This window comes from Clarias gariepinus, chromosome 2 (assembly GCF_024256425.1).
Source record: "Clarias gariepinus isolate MV-2021 ecotype Netherlands chromosome 2, CGAR_prim_01v2, whole genome shotgun sequence".
NCBI classification, from domain to species: Eukaryota; Metazoa; Chordata; class Actinopteri; order Siluriformes; family Clariidae; genus Clarias; species Clarias gariepinus.
The window spans coordinates 20404799-20419202 of NC_071101.1; the positions used below are offsets into that span (position 1 = coordinate 20404799).

General features: G+C 40.2%; 1 protein-coding gene across 1 annotated transcript in view; it reads left to right on the forward strand.

The window, feature by feature from the left end:
* Positions 1 to 14404, forward strand: part of LOC128507598 (uncharacterized) — a 135925-nt gene that overhangs the window by 37961 nt on the left and 83560 nt on the right. The window contains exon 2 of the mRNA XM_053478634.1: positions 10316 to 10414. The gene's annotated coding sequence lies outside the window, so the exon portion shown is untranslated. The remainder of the gene's footprint in view (positions 1 to 10315; positions 10415 to 14404) is intronic.

Sequence of the window (14404 nt, forward strand, 5' to 3'; positions counted from 1 at the left end):
CTGCAAGTTAAGATGGCTTGAAAAGGCCAAAGCAGTACGGAATGCATTAGACATCTCCTGGAAGTAATTCACTGTTCTTTTTTTAACAATAAGTAGAAATCTTTATTCTCAGGCATTTATTGGACCTAAGACTTTGAAAGTAGTGCTGCTTTGTATTGGGGGAATAAAGCAAAGTTCAAATGCAAGCTGAAACAATAAGGGGTATAAAAGCATCAGACACATGATTTCATGTGCAAGCTTTTTTTGAAGGGAACTTTCCAAATGTGCGCACACGTTCACACACACACACACATAGTTACATGGATTAATGTGTGGGTCGTCTTCTAAAGCTGGGTGAAACATCATGTTGTTACTTGTAGCTGCCTGGGAGGTTCACTTTTTACCAATGATCAAATGAAGTGCTGTCCATCAAGGAATGCCCTGTAGCGTTACCTTTTGGGTGGTGATACATATAAGTGACATGCCTTCTCATTGTGGCCACATTTTTTTTTTTCTTAGAAACTGTGGTTTCTTTCATCTTTTATAAGTATGGCGTTATCGGCATCTAGTCCACACAGCGTGGTCTTTTAGTTCAGCCCTTTATTCCCAACTAATGTTTATTGACCCTTGGTTCCAATTTGCCTAAAAGCATGCTGAGACCTCACCAATGAGCTTACCAGCCTTGTTGGTTTTGGTTTTAGGGTATTTTTTAGTCCCTGTTTACTGGGCCAAATGGTTTCCTTTCCCACTCCTTTATCTAGCATGGCTGAGTCATAGATAATCAAATACTACCCACACGTAAATAAGGAAAGCACAAAACAAGACCCCTAAGCGTGCACTTTTCTCAGACAGTGACTCATCTATTGTGAGAAAAAGCCTAAATTTACCAATAAACACTCACAGTGAGTCAACAGATCAGAGATGGGAATATTCCTCATGATGTAGTGCATCCCCATGGCGTTGGAATCATTTGGTGTAAACAGCGATGTCCAAACTCTAGTTGAACATAACGGGGTGTAGAGCTTTGCTGAGGCACTGGGGAATCATCATTAGTCTAGTTATCGTGGTGAAAGTCTCAGAGATGATGAGCACATGCTTTGGTTGGTTATTACTGTACAAGGCCAAGGTGTGGGAGTAAGGCCGAGACTCTAGGGGAGCATGTGGGTGAGCGGGGATTCCAGACGCAGAGGTGAGACAGAGCAACCATGTCGATGTGTTGCTTTGACTGTAATTAATTAAATACTCCGGATGTATCCTTTTCCAAGTTTTTATTTGGCTTTTTTTTAGTCTTTTTCCCTTTTTTCAGGTCTCAAACTTTTCATTAGATATACTGTACTGTACATGCTCTGACTTGTTATTCGTTCACAGTATGCCGGCGTTTTTTTAACATATATGATCTAGTTTATACCTTGGGGTTAAATGAATCAAGTGTATATAATGTGATCACTGCTAAAGGGAATGTTTTGTTAAATACATCCTTTCTTTTTTGTTTCATTTTACATTTCTCTTTACAGCAGAACCACATGTGCTGCTCATTTCTTTAAAGGTCAGGGTTTGAATTTAGCTCTGTGGATTCTGGGGTAAAAATAAAAAATATATATAAAAAATAAATGTAGGCTTTAAACCCGAACATTTCTTAGCATTAGTGCAAATAGCAATCTTGCTTAAGTACAGTACTGTGCAAAAGTCTTAGACACCATGTTATATGCTTTACCAATTTTGTTATATATGCGTATCATGTCTGCATAATTATGTACAAAATCATTCAGTATTTCCATATATAACTTAAAAATTTATAAATAAATAACATTACAGTAGAATACATGCATGGCTGGTAAGAAAAAAATATATAGTAAAAGACAGACCAGTTTTTTAGATGGAAACAAAAAACCTAATGTATGCTTCTGGAGTTTGCATAAAAATAGAAAGGAGCGAGTGTGACAAAGTTACCAGAAGAACTCATATTCTCCAGCAAGCTCAGTAAAACCTAACAGCTATTTTACTTATAAAACTGCACAAATCTGTGTCTAAAACTCCTGATTTTCAGCAATGAGTTTTCACTCCAAATATTGACTGTTTATTTTATTGCTCTTTATTGCTCTTTATAGAAGTTTCTTTTATGCAGAAATGTTTTCAAAAGCATATTTTGCTTATTCCATATTTTTGTATGTGCCCAAGACTTTTGCACAGTACTATAAGTAAAATAGTTGTTAGATTTTACTGAGCTTGCTGGAGAATATGAGTTCTTCTGGTAACTTTGTACATAATTATGCAGACATGATAAACATATATTACAAAATTGGTACAGCATATAATATGGTGCCTAAGACTTTTGCACAGTCCTGTATGTAGGATGAATCTGACACTGAAACAAGGGATCCGGGCCAGCGGTGCCGTTGTGACTGATGGATGCAGAGACCTGGTAATTTGCACCTAGCGGGAGCCAGAGTAAGCTGTTTAGTTTTAGCCTGGCATTGTTTGGCCTTCATTACACTGCTGTTTTACAGCATGGGACTCTATTTGCACTGCAACAGCCAGGCTTTTGTTTACCCTCAAACACTTCACTTCACAGCCTTTCTGGCGGCCGGGGTGAATTTAAGGGCAAGGGTCTGAAGCAGGAGTTTAAGCACACATGTCCAAACAGATTAATGGCAATAATACCCAGAACTGCTGATTCTTTAAGTAATGTACCTAATGATGCCAAGTGTGTGTGTGTGTGTGTGTGTGTGTGTATGTGTGTAAGAATTAGAAAAAGTAGTTTTCTAGAATTGTTTTGCACTGCTATCACTTATTATAAAATCTTTTGAAATCGAGAAAGTGTATGTGTAACAAGCAAATGTATAATTTTTAACCGAATCATGTTCATAGTTCTGCCCGAGCTTTGACCGCAGCTTTGTAATCAGTATTTATGGTAATGTGAAGAACTAATCCTGGGAAGAGTAATCAGTAAATCACTACGGTGAACAGAAGATTCCAAACAGCTGCTTCTGAAACAGCATGATCTCCATGTACTCATGACTTGCAGAGAAGTCACAAAAAGGTTCTATGTCATCTTCAGTTCACTCCCACATTTGAGATGCTGCCTGACGCAGATTTACACCGTGGGATAACAGCAGCCTTATTGTACAATTACACTTTTCTTCCAATAGGCCTACAATGCCTATTAGCGACTTTTTAGATGTTTAGTGTTTTAGGGTCATTAGCAGCTTTCACAATGCTTAACAATGTGGAATGGCATTCCAAAATGTCAGGCTTTGGGCACCGAGGCAACTATGGGACCGAGAAATTGTGGTCCAGTCGAACATTCCTTATTCTTGTAACTACACCCGTTTACTGTTAGCTCCTGTTAGTTTCTTTGAGGAATGTGAAGTACTGTAAGAGTAACAGCTCAGCTTGAAAAGTTCTGATCCAAATGCCAGGACTGACACTAAAGAAAACACTTTTCAGTGTTAATAAGGCCCTTACCACTTAGTTGTTATGCTAGTTTGGATAAAATCTTAAGGAAATGGAAAATTTTTATACAATACGTTCAGTACGACTATAGTTATCAAGTAGATATCGGTATTAGGATGAGTGATAGTGTATTTTTGTTATATCACAATATTTCAAAACATTTATACAGTATGTCCAGTCCTGTGCACAAGTCTTGAGCCACCTCTTATTTCTTCATATCTTGCTTCTGAAGAGCCAGACCTTTTTGTAGTTTTCAATATACAATACCAGTTAAAAGTCTGGATTCATTTTGTACGTTCTGGAACAATACTGGAGATTTCCAAACTATGAAATAACACATAAGGCATCAGATTATTAATTTACAACATTGGCACTCATGAAGACCTTCCCAGGAAAGCAAGATCAAAACTTCAAAACTTACCTTAACTGCAGAGGAGAAGTTCATTTAGAGTTAGCAGACTCAAAATCATTATTAAAGGTTGGGTTGATACGACGCATAGTGAGAGGTAGGGAAAGTCTGATGGAAACATGGTTAATTACCTTAGTGATTGGCCCAATGAATCTAGGCAACAGTTTGTAGAAAGTTGTTTTAATGGAATTGTCTTGAGTTGTGCGCATACTCTATCCAGGGAAGTATTCTGCTCCAAATACAGTGGAAACTTGGATTAGGAGCATAATTTTTTTCTGAAAGTGGGCTCGTATTTCAAAACACTCGTACACCTAAAACAAAAATTCCCATTAGAAATAATGGAAACTCAAATTATTTGTTCCACAGCCCCAAAATAATAAATACGTAAATATAATTAACACAAAATATTAAGTAAAAATAAAACAAATTAACCTGCAGTTTACCTTTAAAAAAAAATCCCGACAAATAAGTGTTTCCGTTTGTGCGCGCAGGCGCTGTGTATGTGTGTGTGTGAGTCTAACGTAAGCTCCCCTCTCCTCCTTCTTGTCTTACACAGTTACCCTTCCTCCAGTCTTTTCACACACGCGCGTGCGCGCACACAACGGAAACACTGTTTAATCGGAAAAATAAACAAGAAATCTCTCTAATGACACTTGATCTAGACAGTAACTTGTCTTTTGAAAATCATATTTCCAATATCACAAAAACAGCCTTTTTCCATCTTAGTAATATCACCAAACTTAGGAGTATCCTATCCGTATCTGATGCAGAAAAACTAGTTCATGCATTCATGACCTCCAGACTGGACTATTGTAATGCATTACTAGGTGGTTGTCCTGCATCCTCAATAAACAAGCTTCAGTTAGTCAAAAATGCAGCCGCCAGGGTTCTCACCAGATCCAGAAAATATGATCATATAACACCTATATTATCATCCCTGCACTGGCTACCTGTTCAGTTTAGAATTAATTACAAAATAGTATTACTTACATACAAGGCCTTAAATGGTTTAGCTTCCACATACCTAACCAGTCTTCTAAAACGCTATAATCCGCCACGTTCCTTAGGATCACAAAACTCTGGACTTCTGGTAATTCCCAGAATTTTAAAATCTACAAAAGGGGGCAGGGCATTTTTATATTTGGCTCCAAAACTTTGGAATAGCCTTCCAGACAGTGTTGGGGTCTCAGACACAGTTTCCCAGTTTAAAAGTAGGCTCAAGACGCATCTCTTTAATCTGGCATATGTGTAACTCATCCCATAACCTCATACTCAGACTACAGACAAAGGCCAACCCTGCGAGGTTTCTAAGGCATCCAGAGAAGGGCCAGCTCCAGCTGGATTCTGCTTTATGATGGCTGGAGCTACACATCCTGCTCCTGTGCTTCCAGTGATCCAGACCCCATCTGGCCTCTGCACCTACTGACTCCCTGTGCTGAACTGGACTTCATGTTAATCTACACAACTTCTGTTTTAATGAACTTTCACCTGCATAACACACATGATGTTATTTCTATCTGTTATCACCCAGATGAGGATGGGTTCCCTGTTGAGTCTGGTTCCTCTCAAGGTTTCTTCCTATTGCCATCTCAGGGAGTTTTTCCTTGCCACCATCGCCGTCACCCTTGGCTTGCTCATCAGAAAAATTTCATTCATTCATCTCGTTATTATCTAGACACATTTTTCTCACACATACACACTTCCAAATATTCTTTTCAAAAAAAAAAAAAAAAAAATTCTTAAATTTTTTGTGAAGCTTCTTTGAGACAATGACCATTGTTAAAAGCGCTATATAAATAAAATTGAATTGAATTGAATTGATTGAGTGACACACGAATGGAATCACTGATGTAAAGTAAAAATAAAACAAATTAACCTGCACTTTACCCTTTAAAAGAATCGCGACAGAGCAGTGTTTCTGTGTAGAGCAGAGAGAAAGAGTGTGTGTGTCTGTGAAGGCGAAAGTAGGGGGGATCTCTCTGTGTGTGTGTGTGTGTGTGTGTGTGTCCAATGACGCGCGCACACACAGACACAAAGAGCAGGCTGAGCCTTGAGCAGAGAGAGAAAATGGATTTTTAAGCTCTCTAATGAGACTTGCTTTTGCTTTACACACACGCTGTACTGTACTCGCACGCATACAGACACAAAATAAAATATGTTTTATGCGCACACATGTGGTCACAGTGTTATAGTAAACAGTTCAAGCGTGCAAGGATGTTGATTACACTAGTAAGAGACGCGCACTAAGACCCCGCAGGGAAGCTGATTACCCACAATTCCGCAGCGCCAGGAAGAGAAAAACTGTTGGCTCAGTTGTGATCATGTGACGCTCGGGGTCAAAACAACGCAAATCGTGTTACTTGCAATCTATGGTTTCACTGTAGTTGCATCACGGGACGCCATACACCTTAGGGCTATCTCCAGTTTCTGATTAAGTCTCTCTGTCTGCCCGTTTGGCAAGGGAACAAAATGGGCAGACTTGGAGAATCAATCCACCACGGATATGATGCTGGTATTGCCAACGAAGTTGGGAAGACCAGTGACGAAGTCCAGAGCGATATGAGACCAGGCCCGTCGGGAAAACCAGGACCGGCCTCAAAAGACCAGCAGGAGTTTTATTGCTCGACTTATTCCTTAAGCAGGTATCACATGCTGCAAAAAAAAAAACAGAACGTCGTCTTTCATAGAAGGCCACCAAAATCGTTGCTGGAGAAGGGAAAAGGTTGCTGGAGTAGGGCCCCCCCAGGGTGGCAGGCAACTCGGGAGCTATGTCCCTATTCCAACACTTAAGATCGGACAGTTGCCGGGACAAAGAGAAGACTGGGGGGAACATTGCTCGGGGCTGGTTCCTGATCGAACGCTCTCTTTACCTGTGTTTTGATATTCAGAAGCGCAGCGGCCACAAGGCACTGAGGAGGCAGAATTGTTTCTGGATCCAGGGCGATACGAGAGTGTGAAGTTAAAATGAGAAAAGTATAGACTCCACCTGGCTTGATAGGTGTTGAGTCTCTTGGCTGATTTGAGGTATATTATTACCAGGATAGCATTCTTTCTGCTCAGAAATATTGCCAAGATAAAAAATATATTGTCACCAAATGATGCAGAAAAACTAGTTCATGCTTTTATCACCTCTAGGTTGGACTATTGTAACGCCCTACTGTCTGGATGTTCAACAAGGTGCTTAAACAAGCTTCAGCTAGTCCAGAATGCAGCAGCGAGAGTGCTCACTTGAACCAGAAGATACGAGCACATCACACCTATCTTATCCACATTGCATTGGCTTCCTGTGAAATTTCGCATTGATTTTAAAATACTACTCTTGACATATAAAGCATTAAATGGTCTCGTGCCGCAGTATCTGAGTGAACTGCTGGTTTCTTACAGTCCACCACGCCTACTTCGATCTTCTGGCTCTCTCCTTTTAGTTATGCTGTTATAGTTAGTCCTGCCGAAGTCTCTGCTTGCACTCTACACTAAATACACGTTCACCTTATACATTGTTCGACTGTGACCATACCTAACTGTTATTTCTCCATCTCTTTTGCTCTCTCGTCTCCTGCTCTCTCCTCCCTCTCTCTCTCCCTCTCTCCTTTTTTTTTCTACCTATCTCTCTGTCGAGCTATACATGTCACTCCTGAGCTGTCAGTGAGTCAGACCTCCTCTGCCCTCTGGACCTGTCTAACTCATCCTGGAGTCCTGCTTCTGGTTGGACATTTCATCACATGGATGCCCTCTGTGGTCTGCCTGGGATGTGTGTGGTGACTAGGGATGGCTCCAGTTTTCCATGAAGGTGGTCCTGTCCTCGACTGATGCAGACAGCTGTTCTCTGAGGACCTGTGACTTTAGTCGCTCAATAGTTCAGAACTGGAATTTCTTACGTCGTCCTCGGCTTGCTCATCAGGGACAATCATATCATTTTGATTCATACACATTCACATTTCATATAAACTTAATTCTTTTGATTGTGTAAAGCTGCTTTGTGACAATGTAAATTGTTAAAAGCGCTATACAAATAAAATTTAATTGAATTTAATTGAATTATTTTAAGTTTTTATGGTCGGTCTAGACTAAGAATGGAAAGGCAGTTCCCTCCAACCAGTGTCTCTACTTCTCTGGGGCAAGTTTAACCGCCAACAGTTCCCGATCTCCAATGTCATAATTTCGCTCAGCAGAGGGAACGCCTTGGCGGAGTCTTAGCATCTTCCCAGCAGCCTCCTTGCCAAAAAGTGAGCGGTCAAAGATTCTTTTCATCTCGTTAGTGCATGCGCTGTAAGTGGTGCAGCAAGGGTCATCGTCGTCTCATAGTGCCATGCGTGCAGTGTCCAACGTGCAGAGTGAAACGCTGTTTTGTGAGGATCCGGGCTTATGCGCATGCCAAATCCAATGTGTAGGTTAACAGCTGCATGCAGAGGGATCGGAAATCAAAGTGGAGTTGAGCGTATGTCATATCCGATGCAAAGAGTGAGAAAGGATAATGGACTGAAGCGCTGGTGATTAAACTTAGAACAGAAAACACACATTTAATTCGAGTAGTGATTGTCCTGGGGACAACTTAGCCGGGGACAAAAAAGGGTCGACAGCATAAAAGAGCAAAAGCACTTTGTATAGATGTAAATGAACACTAGGTTATGAGCACGCAATAATTCGGCAAGGGATGGTTGTTCGTAGGTGAGTTATATAGAGTGAAAGTGATGAATGAAATCCGAAGCAGGTGTGCTCTCGCCGGCGAATGAGGCGGCAAAACAAAAGCCGTGGAATGGAATGTGGAGAGAGTCGTGAGTGATCATGACTTGGCTCGTGCCATGGGCAGGACTTGACGTACTATGACACTAAAATGCTGAGGAGAAGTTCTCTAGGTTTTTTTCGTCTCTTATTTTTGGCAAGTTGTTGGCTCTCATTCAGTCCCTGTACCTGACCAGTTCCAGAGGAATGTTTCTTGTTTTTTTAAGCCACACAGTGACCTATGAATCATTTAAGCATAAAAACCATCTAATTTAAGGGATTAACCAATGGGAAACAGCTGTAGATGATGACAAATGAACTCTGTTGTCTGTTGATTAGTACACAACCAATATGGTTGGAACAGACGAGAGGGGAAATGAGGTTGCTGCTAAGGTTGTTACATAAACCACCAATTTTTAGACACTTTGCAGCAAATTGAAGATTTCCTGCGTAAATCACTTGTGTGTTATTTAAAGACAACTAAAAATGTACGCGTTACTGTAGCATGTAGCGTACAATGTTTCAGGGAAAAAAATGGTAGTGACAATCATGATATTTTTACAGTGTAACATTATATCACCCAGCTCTCATCAGTAGTAGTGTGGTCCTCTCTGCCTTATTTCTCAGCTGTATTCCTCCTGAAACAATGGTAATGATGCGTTAGCTCACATACTGCTGTAACACATGGAAGCCATCATCCCTGTCAACTGTAGCTTTAAAAGGTCTGGATTCAGAAACGTTGCCAAGACACTAGAAGAGTTTGTTAAGATCTCACCACTAAATTACAAATCATCAAATGTAGTACCCAAGAGGATGCCAGTGTCCCTTATGCTACTGCTTTAAACCCAGTTTAAAACCTATTTAGTTTTAGATTTGTACTGGATAGAATTGTGTGTGTGTGTGTGTATGTGTGTGTGTGTTGGGTGGGGTGTCGGTTTACTTATGGGTCTCTATATTTGCTTCAGCACATGCTTTTGTATGTGCAAAGCAACTGTTTTTAATTTTATCATAACTTCTTTGTTTGCCTTGCTGGCAAATCTCATCATTGAGATCCATGTCTGAGATCTGCTAGGCAATGGAAATGGTTTCTACAGTACAGTATGTTGAAATTTAATGATAGTAAGTAGTACTGTAGTAGTAAGTGGTTAGCACTGTCTCCTTGCACACCCAGTGTTGGGGGTTGAGTTTGAATCACAGATATCTGTGCATTAGGGTTGCCTGTTCCCGTTGTGTTCTGGTTGGAGTTTAGAGGGTTAACCTGCTAGCTTATACATACCTCGCTAAAACACGGAAAAAGCCGCAATTATATTACAGCAACTGAAATTGCTATTGTTTATATGAAACGACTTTCCATTTCGGGGCTGTCTCAGGCCAATCCGGTAACCACAGTAATTATCAGAACTATGCCTTCCATGTGTCATAAACAGATTAGCTAAATGAAGGTAAATGATTTGAAATGAGCAGTGCTGTCTAAATCTCAAACCCAGCCATCTTATCTTGGAGTAAATATAATTTGTCTTACATCCAACACACATTTGGTGAATAGTTTTAGCCATAAATCCGCCATGGGCTTTTCTTGTTTATTCGACTGAATTTGGCTCAGTGAGTGGAAACTGTTCGTAGCTTTAACTCACCACACTATGTGTCTGTGACTATCGAGCTCAAATGGAGCATCCAGGTAGTTTCATCCCTGCTGACTATAACTCGATGATTAATGTTTGTGTTTTTTCTATTTTATTCTGTACCATACAGGGAGACCCTTCAGCTCAGGATTTGATCCACTGCCTGTAAATAACATCCCTTATGTCCCAAACAGACATTTAATGGGCTGCTGAGAGCGAAGAACCGCATGTGAGTATAAACCCATGATTGTGTCCCCCCACATGAGCTAATGGAAAGACAGACAGTTTGTTCTGGTCATCATTGTATCCATATAATGAATCTGTCCACCCTCTGTCTTCTACCTTCTGCTTTTTAAATTGTAATAATTCCGGAGGAATCTGGGGCACAGATGTGAATACCCGCTAGCCTTTTCACATGCCTGAAAACATTGTATATGTTTAATAACTGTCTGTTGAATTAACAGGCAGGACATCGAGTTCTCTGTGTAAGGGCCACGATGTAATTTCATAGGCATAAACAAAGCACGTTGGTTATTAGGGTAATTTTCTCACCAGATATTTTTAGTGAATTTACAAACTAATGACAGTTTTACAAACACAGATTAAGCCCACTTCTAGACTAAACACTTTCTGTGTTTGCGTTTGATATGAACCTTCACTGTCCATATCGTGCATATTCTGGCATGTGATGAGAGTTGAGAGTGACTCACTTGGTGCAAGTTGTTGTTTGGTGAACTATGTGATTATATAGAGCGCGGATGAGTCAGGGGCAACGACCCTATTGAGTTTGGACATGCTCCTGGCCAACAGTGACCTTTCCCAGGATCTGCCGCAGTGCTGGCCTTGCTCCTCTGTCTGGACACAGCATCTTCATTCATCAGAACGCTGGACTCCCTTAAAGAGTGAGCTCATCGGGTCTGCAGCTGTTTACCACATCACAGACTCGTGCTCGTTTTTCACTAAGATTTAACGATTGATGGCTTGATTTAGCAAACATTTCACTAGGTCTCTGCTCATTATTAATGATTATTAACTGATGCTTAAAGAGCACTTTGTTGTTCGTGGCACAATAGTTATGAACAGAAGCATTTAATACAACAGGACTCTGCAGTGTGTATTCAAGATTTATTAAGATTCTATGGAGAATGTGTGTTACGAAAATATTAAGTCGTAGTTTAAAGCAATATTAAATAATACGGTTTATAATACATCGAGTGTCCGGTATAACAGTGATGAATCTACTGTATGTGTTCACACAGGATGTTTAATACTGTTAAGACTTTGCTATAATAACATTGTCATCATCATATTATGACATAATATTATCTAACACAAGAAATATTTTGATTAGTTTTGAGATATTGGGGAAAACCTTTAAATTAATAAAACTCAGTAAACACTGGTATCTCCAGTGGGTTTGATTCCCAACACTGTGTACATGGAGTGTCCGTGCTTGGTAGGTTTTCTCTGGGTATTCCGGTTACCTTCCGTAGTCCAAAAACATGCAGGTAAGATTAATGTATATTCCCAAATTGCCCGTAGTATGTAAATGACAATCAGATGTCGAGTAGCAATTCAACCCCTTAAGTAACTGCCGCAGAAACAATAGATAAACCTCCAACGGAATGGTGGGTCTGTCGCCCAGTATTGCTGCATGGCACGTAAACGGACCAAAATACCAAACAGTGGCATAATAATGAAAGCAAATACCCAAAACAGACAAAACATGCTACCCATAAGAAATTCTACCATGATACATACTTTGGTAAAGCGGTACATATCCTAAAGTATACAGTACTATGAGGGAACACATACCACGATGCTATTAAAAATGTCATACATTGGTGCCATATTATTTTTATGAGATGGTATGATAGTACTCTATGTCTTTACATTAAACCTTTTAACATTAAACAAATGCAATAGTGTATGTTCAAACTCTTAAAGGAATTTGTACTGACTGTACTACTATACCATACTAGTAGTCCTGTATGCACTAACTTTTCTAAATGGTACAGTAAAACATATGATATTAGATAGTTGCTGAAATTTGAGCCACTGTGGTACTGAATAAGGACCATTGTATTCACCAAGGTGTGGTACAAACCATAGTAATTTTCAATTCTAATTAAATTCAATTTTATTTGTATAGCACTTTTAACAATTGGCATTGTCCCAAAGCAGCTTTACACAATCAAAAGAATTATTTAAGTTTGTAAATTTGAATGTGTATGAATCAAAATGGTCAGATAGTCTCTGGTGAGCAAGCCGAGGGCGACAGTGGCAAGGAAAAAACTCCCTGAGATGGTAGTAGGAAGAAACCTTGAGAGGAACCAGACTCAACAGGAAACCCATCCTCATTTATGTGAAACAGAAAGCAGTAAATGATCTGCATTCATACTGTGTGTTAGTTGGCAGGCAGGTCAGCATAACAGTTGAGGTTAATTGATGTTAATATGGAGTCCAGTTAAAAAAACTCAGGTAGACTGGTATAAAGTTCCAGTCCTGAACTATCGAACTGTCAAGTCCTCAGAGGAACAGCTGCCAACACCAGTCGAGGCCAGAACCATTTTCTAGGTAGAGAGAACCATCCCCAGACACGAGACGCATCCCAAAGAGACACACGGGGCATCCATGTGACGAGATCACCAACCAGAAGTGGGGCACCAGGATGGGTCAGACAGGTCCGAAGGGCAGAGGGAGTCTGGATCACTGGCAGCTCAGGAACGACATGTTTAGCTCGACAGAGAGAGGGAAGGAGAGAGAAGGAGACAGAGGGAAGAGAAAGAGCAGGAGAGAGAGCAGAAGAGGAGAGACAACAGTTAGGTCTTGTCACAGTCATATAATGTACACTGTGAACGTATATTTACTGTAGAGTGCAAGCAGAGACTCCGGCAGGACTAACTATGACAGCATAACTAAAAGGGAGAGCCAGAAGAAAACACAGACATGAGGGCTTCCTGAAATGTAAAGCAACCAATCACCTCACCGTCAACAAACCTGAGTGATCAATGAGAGTGGGGAAGCAGTATCTAAACATACCAGTTCACCATAATACTCTACGTCCATGAGTCCCCCTGATCTGCTGCTTTACCTACTGTAAGGCAAATCTATTTATAAAAATGTTTGATTAAATAAATAGGTTTTTAGCCTGGACTTAAACACTGAGACTGTGTCTGAGTCCCAAACACTAATTTGAAGACTATTTCATAATTTTGGGGCTTTGTAAGAAAAAGCTCTGCCCCCAGCTGTAGTTTTCATAATACGCATTACTGATAAGCAGCCTGCATCCTTTGATCGAAGTAGGCGTGGCGGATCATAAGACATCAGCAGTTGCGATGCAACTGCGGTGCGAGACCATTTAATGCTTTATATGTCAAAAGTAGTATTTTAAAATCAATACGGAATTTCACAGGGAGCCAATAAAGTGAAGATAAGATAGGTATTATGTGCTCGTATCTTCTGGTTCTAGTGAGGACTCTCGCTGCTGCATTCTGGACTAGCTGAAGCTTGTTTATGCACCTAGTTGAACAACCAGACAGTAAAGCATTACAGTAGTCCAACCTAGAGGTGATAAAAGCATGAACTAGTTTTTCTGCATCGTTTAGCGACAGTATATTTCTTATCTTGGCAATATTTCTGAGGTGAAAGAATGCTATCCTGGTAATATTATCTACATAAGTTTTAAATGAAAGGCTGGACTCTATAATCACACCGAGGTCTTTTACTGTTGCACTTGACAGAAAGGCCATCTAAAGTTACAGAGTGATCTAGAATCTTACTTCTAGCTGTATGCGGTCCTATGTCTAGAACTTCTGTCTTATCTGGATTAAGCAGAAGGAAGTTAATTAGCATCCAATTTCTTATGTCCTGGACACATTGCTCAACTTTAGTAAGCTGGTTTAGCTCATCAGGTTTTGCTGAGACATATAACTGTGTGTCGTCAGCATAACTAATAACTTTTTTTAGTGAAAACTAATACCATGCTTACGTGTTATGTTGCCCAGAGGAAGCATGTAAAGGGAAAAAAGCAGTGGGCCTAAAACTGAACCTTGTGGAACACCAAACTCCACTAGAGAACATTCAAAATAATCACCATTTATGTCTACATACTGATACCGATCAGTCAAATAGGTTTAATTCTGAGCCAGGAGAGGGCTGTACCCTTAATTCCTACTACATTTTCTAATTTGTGAAGAAGAATCCCATGATCAATGGT